Below are 10,238 nucleotides of genomic sequence, written 5' to 3'. Positions count from 1 at the left end.
TTAGATCATGTTTTCTTGTCACTCAGCTGGCACAATTTCAGAAAATGGTTTGGCGGTGGTTGCCAGCCCTCACTGCGTCTACTTGGTGATTTTAAAACTTGATCTAAACCAGGAGCCCTCGTCTAGCACCTCCGTCCGGTGTTGCTCGGGTATTGCATGAATTTTTGCTATCGGCGTGAATCCCCCAATGAATGCCTACACTTGGACCCTCTCTTAGATCACCTTCTTTGATCACTCGACCAACGCAATCATAGAAGAGACTTGGCAGCGGTTGCCATTCTACAACGCATCTGTTCTGCGATTTCAAAGTTGATCTAATGGAGAGCCCTTGTCTCTAGCCATGAGATGGGTGCTTGGTGCTCTAGAAAATTTTTTTGCATGCCTATCGCAGCTAGAATGGGAGAGGTGGTTGCCGCGAGCCTCTCCCGTGCCCCCCTCATTTATTCAAGGCCACTATCAGGGTGGATGGATATGTCAAATTTTGAAATGGTGGATGTCGACGTTGAATCAATTTGAGGGGCATGAAACCCACCCTCGAGGGTGCTATTCTTGGACTCTCCTTTAGATCATGTTTTCTTGTCACTCAGCTGGCACAATTTTGAAAAAAGGTTTGGCAATGGTTGCCAGCCCTCACCATGTCTACTTGGTGATTTTAAAACTCGATTTAAAATGAGAGCCCTCGTCTAGCACATCTGTTCGGTGTTGCCCGGGTATTTCATAAATTTTTGCCATTGGTGCAAATCCCCCAATGAATGCCTATGCTTGGACCCTCTCTTAGATCACCTTCTTCGATCACTCGACCGACGCAATTGCAAAAGAGACTTGGCAGCGGTTGCCATTCTAAACCACGTCTGTTCTATGATTTCAAAGTTGATCTAATGGCGAGCCCTTGTCTCTAGCCATGAGGTGGGTGCTTGGCGCTCTAGCAAAATTTTTTGCTTGCCTATCATGGCTACAATGGGAGAGGTGGTTGCCAAGAGCCTCTCTCGTGCCCCCCTCATTGATTCAACGTCGCTGTCAGGGTAGATGGATATGTTAGATTTTGAAATGATGGACGTCGACATTCAATCAATTAGAGGGGCATGAAGCCCACCCTCGAGGGTGCTATTCTTGGACTCTCCTTTAGATCATGTTTTCTTGTCACTCAGCTGGAGCAATTTCAGAAAAAGGTTTGGCAGCGGTTGCCAGCCCTCACCACGTCTTCTTGGTGATTTTAAAACTCGATCTAAAATGGGAGCCCTCGTCTAGCACCTCCGTTTGGTGTTGCTCGGGTATTGCATAAATTTATGCCATCGGCGTGAATCCCCAAATGAATGCCTACACTTTTACCCTCTCTTAGATCACCTTCTTTGATCACTCGACCGACACAATTACGGAAGAGACTTGGTAGCGGTTGCAATTCTACACCGCGTCTGTTCTATGATTTCGAAGTTGACCTAATGGTGAGCCCTTGTCTCTAGCCATGAGGTGGGTGCTTGGATCTCTAGAAAAAAAATTTCCGTGCCTATCGCGGGTACAATGGGAGACTTTGATAAAAAAAAGCTCTCGGTGACCCTCCCCAATAGAATCAGTGCTGGTGTTCGAGAAAGACACGTTATTCGGATTTTGAATATTGGCACCAGCATCATTTCTATTGGAAGGGCCGTGAAGCCATCCCAATTTTTCTATGTGAGTGCTCTCTCCCCAGAGTCATTCTCTTCGCAACAACTTCTTTGGCGAATTTTTTTTGGAATGGATCGACAGCGGTTGTCGTTCCAATGGTGTTGTTGTGGTGGTTGCCTGGGCAGCGATCTGAAGGGCAAGCCATCGTCTAGCAGTTGGGCTGCACATCACCAGTGACAAGGAAGCCTTTGTTATTGGAAGCTCCCCGTGGCCATTCGATCAGAGGAGCCATTGCTTGTGTGGGCAACGACAAATGCAGCCTCAAATTCCAAATGAAATCAACGACATCGGATCTGTATATAAGAGTGGAATGAAGGAGCAGCCTGTTTGCTATGCGCCTCTCCCAAAAGTTGCTCTTCTTTCTCACTCCATTGCAACAATTTTGGGAGTTGTTCAACAGTGGTTTTCGTTCCAATGTGTCATTGCGGTGATCTGGAGAGCGATGATAAGGGCAGGAGCTTGTGTCTAGAATTTGGGATGTTTGTGCGAGCGAGCAGGGGGGGCTTCTCTTCTCGGAACCTCTCCATGGCCTTTGTATATAGACCCAAGGCCGATGATATCGATGGATGCGAGCCCTTGGATTCCAAATTTGTTCATAGCTAACATTGGTCTTTGTGAGATATGGGTACGGAAAAACATCCTGATTGCTATGCGGGAGCTCCCCAAGGTCGCCTCTGTGCCAACTTGATCGACACAATATTGGGAATGGTTCAACAGTGGTTGTCATTCCAATGTGTCATCGAGGGATGCATTGGATGGTGGCCTTTCAAGGGCGAGCTCGCATCTAGCACTTGGATTGTGCATCACCTCAAAAGTGAATGGGGAGATCTCTCTGTGAACGACAGCATGGTGATTGCAAGAGGAAATTGACTTAGTCAGAGCATTGGCCTCAGGCCATTATGATGGCCTTGCAATTTCTCTTTAATTGCAACCTATGTTTGCGCAGTAGTAGAGTTTGCATGTAAGATGGGCCTTGTTCTTGAGAGTTCCAAGAGATGACCTCTGAAACTTTTGGATTGGGCCCCTTCAAGGTGAAATTCATCCAGTTGATCAGATGAAGCTCGATGTTCTTGTATCTATTCCGAGATGGTAATGATGGTCATTAATCTGTGGTGGTGAATATATCCCATTCGGTAATCGCATTGGCGGAGCTGGTGGGAAGTACTTGTCACTTTGTTTTGTTGGATATACCCTATATGTAGGTGTCAGCATGGCTTGCAACACACTGCACATTTGGTGTTCAATTCTAAGATGCGCTTGTTGCTGAGTGTGTATGGAGTTGTATCTTTTAGCCAAGGGCTCTGTCTCATTGGCACGTTCTATCATTGCATTTTTATCCTACCTGGATGGCAAGAAGGAAAGAGATGGTTGCACAGGTGCATTGCTCGACATCCCTAATTTCATCAAGGGTCCACTCTCCACCCTAAGTTTTTTCCCATTGGTAGAGCCTTGCGATTGAGAGGGGGGCCGGCGAAAAGTTTGGTTGCCGCATAATTTTTTTGCTAGTGCGTTCTCGGTGTGTGCTCGCCTCTTCACTATCTCATCCTACAGAAGTGCATGGCACTGTCGTGACAGCCTTTGTGGTCTAGGCTAGTAGAACCATAGAGTATTACCGATAATTTTTGTTTGGATGCGGAAACTCTCCATGCCCTTTCCTGCCCTGTGCGATCCGAACGGCTGTGGCTCATTGGTTCTACGGGAGATACTCTTCTTCAGCTCCCCCCTAAAGAGAGCATTCTGTGTTTGCATTGTGTGGACAAAAAGCCCAAGGCGTTTCATCTCTCTTTAGATGCAAAATTTTGGGAGGGCTTGTCAAAGTATGGCCATTTTTATGGGGTGCACCAAAAAGCATGTAGGGGGCATATGCCTAGGAAATGGATGTCTCTAAGTGTCCTTACTCAGTCGCATGCACGGTGTACATCTTTGTATTATGACTCTACTGTGAGCATTTGTGATTCGAGCATTTTGGGGGAACGAGTTTCGTACGAGATGTTCTTCTCAGGCTCCTGCAAACCAGAGCGCTCATTTTTGCAATGCTCTGACAAGTGCAGGGCTAACGTGTCTGTCTAGGGGAAGAAATTGCAAGAATGCTTTTTGCTGAGATGTGGGTGCTCACGGGTGGTTCCCTCGTGGTGCAGTTCTTTGGTATGTGCATGTGCATGAGATTGAAGCTTGTCCAACAACGCTAGTGTGAGTGTTCACCCGTAGGAACTTTTCTGTACTTGCACTGGCAGATCATGTGTCATGGGGAATGGTTAGCGAGGCTATGCTGGGAAAGGAGATATTTGCGAGAGGTTAGACATGTCCGTGCATGCGGGTGAGCTCTCATCACCTATAAATGTGTGGAGGGGGTGTTATACACGATGCCCTTGAGTGGCCTTATAATTGAGGTGGTCGCGTGCACAGTGATGCCCCCGCCAATCACATAACCAGCCATGTTTTTGACTTGCATGACCCTTCACCCTTCAGCACGGTGGTCTTCGTTGGCACTTCAAAAACCAGCTCTTCATCATGGGAAAATGTTTGTCATGATCGAGAAGGATTTTTTCTGTGCGGGTGCACCTCAACAGGCATGTAGGAGGCATATGCCTGGGAAATGGATGTCTCTGAGTGGCCTTACAATTGAGGTGGCTACGTGCACGGTGCATCTCGTACAGACTCAAGGCTTCTTTCCGAGTAGTAGCGATAGCAAGTTTGAGGGTAAAGGGTTCCGTACGGGATGTTCTTCCCAGGTGCTTGAGAACCGAGGCTCCCTGTTCGACCCTCTCTGGTTGACGATGGGACACTTTCCTCTTGTGTGAAATCTTTGAGCATTGCGAGTCCTACATGTGCTGTGAATGTCATCACGGCGGGCATCCGTTGGCTATAGCAGGTCTTGGGGGTCCCCTCATTGTTAGAAGCTACCTGGTCGATCCTGCCAGTAGTCATATGCGTGTCTCAAAGATTAAGCCATGCATGTCTAAGTATGAACTATTTCAGACTGTGAAACTGCAGATGGCTCATTAAATCAGTTATAGTTTCTTTGATGGTACTTTGCTACTCGAATAACCATAGTAATTCTAGAGCTAATACATGCACCAAATCTTGACTCTTGGAAGGGATGCATTTATTAGATAAAAGGCCAGTGCGGGCTCTCCCGCTATTCCGGTGATTCATGATAACTCGACGGATCGCACGGTCTTTGTGCTGGCAACGCTTCATTCAAATTTCTGCCCTATCAACTTTTGATGGTAGGATAGAGGCCTACCATGGTGGTGACAAGTGATGGAGAATAGAAATGGCTACCACATCCAAGGAAGGTAGCAGGCATGCAAATTACCCAATCCTGACACGGGGAGGTAGTGACAATAAATAACAATACTGGGCTCATCGAGTCTGGTAATTGGAATGAGTACAATCTAAATCCCTTAACAAGGATCCATTGGAGGGCAAGTCTGGTGCTAGTAGCCGCAGTAATTCCAGCTCCAATAGCATATATTTAAGTTGTTGCAGTTAAAAGCTCGTAGTTGGACCTTGGGTCATTATGGTCGGTCCACCTTCTTGGTGTGCACTGGCCCTCACGTCCCTTCTGCCGGTGGCGTGTTCCTGGCCTTAATTGGCTAGGTCACGGTTCTGGCACCGTTACTTTGAAAAAATTAGAGTTCTCAAAGCAAGCCTACACTCTGAATACATTAGCATGGAATAACGCGATAGGAGTCTGGTCTTGTTCCGTTGGCCTTCAGGACCGGATATCTCGGCTCTCGGCATGATGAAGAATGTAGCGAAATGCGATACTTAGTGTGAATTGTAGAATCTCGTGAATCATCAAGTCTTTGAACGCAAGTTGCACCCAAGGCCTCGGCCAAGGGCACGTCTGCTTGGGCATCACACTACAAAATTTTTCCCTCCCCAGCAAGGAGTGGATATGGCCGTCCGCGTCCGCAAGTGGCATGCGGTCAGCTGAAATGAGCATGAGGTCTGTCGATCCATCGTGACGAGTGGTGGCTCGCAAAGGCCGGCATTGGTTTACGTTGATCGAATGATTCCTCGCGAGGAACTTTATTCTGGGCTCAGCGGCCCACCGTAGTGCGGGCATTGCTACATCTCTACCGTGTCCCCAAGTCAGGTGTGAGTACCCGCTGAGTTTAAGCATATCAATAAGCGAAGGAAAAGAAACTTACCAGGATTCCCCTAGTAATGACGAGCGAACCGGGAAGAGCCCAGCATGAAAATCAACGGCCGTGCTTGTTGAATTGTAGTCTGTAGAAGTTTCCTCAGCGATGGACCAGGCCCAAGTCCCCTAGAAGGGGGCGCCGGAGAGGGTGAGAGCCCTGTCGGGCCCAGACCCTGTCGCACCACGAGGCGCTGTCGACGAGTCAGGTTGTTTGGGAATGCAGCCCTAATCAAGTGGTAAATTCTATCCAAGGCTAAATAGGGGCGAGAGAACGATAACGAACAAGTACCACAAGGGAAAGATGAAAAGGACTTTGAAAAGAGAGTTAAAGAGTGCTTGAAATTACTGAGAGGGAAGCAGATGGAGGTTGGTGATGTGCCCCGATCGGATGCAAAATGGTGTGAGCCAGTCTACCACTCAGTTTGGGGGACGTGCCAGCGGGGGCTGTCACGGCGGCACAAGCGTGATCTACTTGTCGCACAAATACTTCTGTCGTGGCGGTTGAGGAGTGAAGCGTACGCCTTTACGATGGACTCTCGGGCACCTGTACGCTCGTGGCGCTGGCCAGCGAGCTTTCCATCTGACTCGTCTTGAAACACGGACCAAGGAGTAGAGGTGCAAGGAAGCTGACTTGCAAGATCCCCTCTCGGGGGGTGCACCGCCGACCGACCCTGATCTTCTGTGAAGGGTTTGAGTGCGAGCACACCTATTGGGACCCAAAAGATGGTGAACTATGCCTGAGCAGGGCGAAGCTAGAGGAAACTTTGGTGGAGGCCCGCAGTGATACTGACGTGAAAATCATTCATCTGACTTGGGTATAGGGGCGAAAGACTAATCGAACCGTCTAGTAGCTAGTTTCCTCCAAAGTTTCCCTCAGGATTGCTGGAGGTCATGTGCGAGTTTTATCAGGTAAAGCAAATGATTAGAGGCATCGGGGGCGTAACGCCCTTGACCTATTCTCAAACTTTAAATAGGTAAGTCGATGCGGCTGCTCTATTGAGCTGCGCCACAAAATTGTGAGCTCCAAGTGGGCTATTTTTGGTAAGCAGAACTGGCGATACGGGATGAACCGAAAGCCAAGTTACAGTGCCAAATTGCATGCTAAGCCAGATCCCACAAAGGGTGTTGGTTGATTAAGATAGCAAGACAGTGGTCATGGAAGTCAAAATTTGCTAAGGAGTGTGTAACAACTCACCTGCCGAATCAACTAGCCCCGAAAATGGATGGTGCTAAAGCGCGCAACCTATACTCAGCCATCAGGGCAAGTGTCAGGCTCCGATGAGTAGCAGGACGTGGGGGTTGTTGCGAAACCTTGGGCGTGAGCCTGGGTGGACTGGCCCCCGGTGCAGATCTTGGTGGTAGTAGCAAATATTTCAAATGAGAACTTTGAAGACTGAAGTGGGGAAAGGTTCCATGTCAACAACACTTGGACATGGGTTAGTCGATCCTAAGAGATGGGGAAACCCTATTTCAAGGGTGCACTTTGCGCGATCATCGAAAGGGAATCGGGTTAATATTCCTAAACCAAGACGTGGCGGCAGACGGCAATGTTAGGAAATCTAGAGACGTCGGCACGGGCCCCGAGAAGAGTTATCTTTTCTTTTTAACAGCCTGCCCACCCAGAAATCGGTTCAACCAGAGATAGGGTCTAGCAGCTGGAAGTGCACCGCATGTCCCGCGGTGTCTGGTGCACCTTCGGCAGCCCTTGAAAATCTAGAGGACCGAGTACCATTTACGCCCGGTCATACTCATAACTGTATCAGGTCTCCAAGGTGAACAGCCTCTGGTCAATAGAACAATGTAGGTAAGGGAAGTCGGTAAAATGGATTTGTAACTTCGGGAAAAGGATTAGCTCTGAGGGCTGGGCCTAAGGGTCTAAGCCCCAAACTCATGGGTTGTTGGCGGCCTACCTAAGCTGCTCCCACGGTGAGGGTGGGCCGTCGCGTGCCGATCGGGTGACGGACGAAGGACGCCCCCTTCGGAGGGCTTTCCCTAGGCAGCAAACAGTCGACTCAGAACTGGTACAGACAAGGGGAATTTGACTGTTTAATTAAAACAAAGCATTGCGATGGTCCCTGCGGATGCTGACCCAATGTGATTTTTGCCTAGTGCTCTGAATGTCAAAGTGAAGAAATTCAACCAAGTGCGGGTAAACGGCGAGAGTAACTATGACTCTCTTAAGGTAGCCAAATGTCTCGTCATCTAATTAGTGATGCACATGAATGGATTAACGAGATTCCCACTGTCCCTATCTACTATCTAGCAAAACCACAGCCAAGGGAACAGGCTTTGTAGAATCAGCGGGGAAAGAAGACCCTATTGAGCTTGACTCTAGTCCGACTTTGTGAAATGACGTGAGAGGTGTAGAATAAGTGGGAGCTTTCGGGTGCAAGTGAAATACCACTACTTTTAATGTTATTTTACTTATTCCGTGAGGCAGAGATGGGGAAATGCCCCTATTTTTGGCCTTAAGGTGCATCTAGGCGTACCGATCCAGGCGGAAGACATTGTCAGGTGGGGAGTTTGGCTGGGGTGGCACATCTATTAAAAGATAACACAGGTGTCCTAAGATGAGCTCAACGAGAACACAAATCTCGTGTGGAACAAAAGGGTAAAAGCTCATTTGATTTTGATTTTCAATACGAATACAAACCGTGAAAGCATGGCCTATCGATCCTTTAGACTTTTAGAATTTGAAGCTAGAGGTGTCAGAAAAGTTACCACAGGGATAACTGGCTTGTGGCAGCCAAGTGTTCATAGCAACATTGCTTTTTGATCCTTCGATGTTGGATCTTCCTATCATTGTGAAGCATAATTCACCAAGTGTTGGATTGTTCACCCACCAATAGGGAACGTGAGCTGGGTTTAGACCGTCATGAGACATGTTAGTTTTACCCTACTGATGATTTGCGTCATGATAGTAATTCAACTTAGTACGAGAGGAACCGTTGATTCACACATTTGGTCATCGCGCTTGGTTGAAAAGCCAGTGGCGTGAAGCTACCGTGTGTCGGATTATGACTGAATGCCTCTAAGTCAGAATCCACACTAGATGCGGTGCATATCTCTCTCTAGCTGCATCACGACTCGTAGTAGGGGTGCTCTTGCACTCCCAGGGGCCCATGTCATTGGCCATCTTTGATCGACACACTAGCCCGTTGGAGAAAACTTGGATATTAATTTCAAGCAGTCGGCGAGAAGAATATTTTGCAGACAACTTAAATAAGCGATAGGGTATTGTAAGTGACAGAGTGGCCTTGCTGCCACGATCCACTGAGATTCAGCCCTCTGTCGCCTTGATTCATAAAACCTTTTTTGACTCTGAGGTAGGTGGGGTTTGTAATTTGCATGAGGGTGAGAAAATCTCCTAAGTGCCAAATTTTGGGTGGGGGTGGGGTTTGCAAGGTTTTTTCTTGCGAGCTCGTAACAATCTCTTAGGTGCCAAAGTCCCGGCGGGTGGGGTTTGCAATTTGTGCGAGTGCGGGAAAATCTTACAAGTGCCAAATTTTGGGCGAGTGGGGTTTGCAATTTTTCGCGAGGGCGGGAAAACTCTCCCAGGTGCCAAATTTCGTGTGGGTGGGGTTTTGTGAAAATTTCCACGAGGTTGAAGAAATCTCCCAAGTGTCGAATTCTCGATGGGTGGGGTTTTGCAATTTCTATCAGGGCAGAAAAATCTCCCAAGTGCCACATTCTGGGTGGGTGGGGTTTTGTGAAAATTTTTGCAAGGGCAAAAAAATCTCCCAAGTGCCAAATTCTCGGCGGGTGGGGTTTGCAATTTTTGCGAGGGCATACAAATCTCCTAGGTGCCAAATTCCTGGCGGGTGGGGTTTGCAATTTCCACTAGGGCGAAAAAATCTCTCGAGTGCCAAATTTTGGGTGGGAGGGAGGGGTTTTGTAGAAATTTCTGCAAGGGCAGAAAAATCTCTCGAGTGCCAAATTTTGGGCAAGTGGGGTTTTGTAAAATTTCCACGAGGGGGAAAAAAATCTCCCGAGTCCCAAATTTTGAGTTGGTGGGGTTTGTGATTTTCGGAAGGGCGAAAAAATCTCCCAAGTGCCAAATTCCTCGCGGGTGGGATTTTGTGATTTTTGCAAGTGCGAAAAAGTCTTCCAAGTGTAATTTCCATGTGGGTCGGGTTTGCAATTTCTGTGAGGGCAAAAAAATCTTCCAAGTCCAAATTCCGGGCGGGCGGGGTTTCGTAATATCCAAGTGCCAAATTCCGAGCGGGTGGGGTTTGTAAATTTCGCGAGGGCAGAAAAATCTTCCAAGTCCAAATTTTGAGCGGGTGGGGTTTGTAAATTTTTGTGAGGGCAGAAAAATCTTCCGACTACAAATTCTAGGCGGGTCCCTGGGTTTTGTAATTTTCGCGAGGGCAGACTTTCTTTTTTCTTTTTTTTGTCATGTCCCAAAGTTTTGAACTCGGAT

The 10,238-nt window shown here is 47.9% G+C and overlaps 1 non-coding gene and 1 pseudogene across 1 annotated transcript; both read left to right on the top strand.

The window, feature by feature from the left end:
* Nucleotides 1-4,563: 4,563 nt before the first annotated feature.
* Nucleotides 4,564-5,469, top strand: LOC149548515 (18S ribosomal RNA; annotated as a pseudogene; the record flags this gene model as incomplete).
* A 284-nt stretch (nucleotides 5,470-5,753) lies between these two features.
* Nucleotides 5,754-9,120, top strand: LOC149548514 (25S ribosomal RNA). Its single transcript, XR_016354914.1, has one exon. It is a non-coding gene; the product is annotated as a 25S ribosomal RNA (ribosomal RNA).
* The last annotated feature ends 1,118 nt before the right edge of the window (nucleotides 9,121-10,238 follow it).

The sequence above is a fragment of the Cupressus sempervirens genome, chromosome 7, assembly GCF_028749045.1.
Source record: "Cupressus sempervirens isolate cs-2001-9-10 chromosome 7, ASM2874904v1, whole genome shotgun sequence".
NCBI lineage: Eukaryota > Viridiplantae > Streptophyta > Pinopsida > Cupressales > Cupressaceae > Cupressus > Cupressus sempervirens.
The sequence above is the reverse complement of the archived record's forward strand: the minus strand, read 5'-3'. Positions and strand labels throughout refer to the sequence as shown.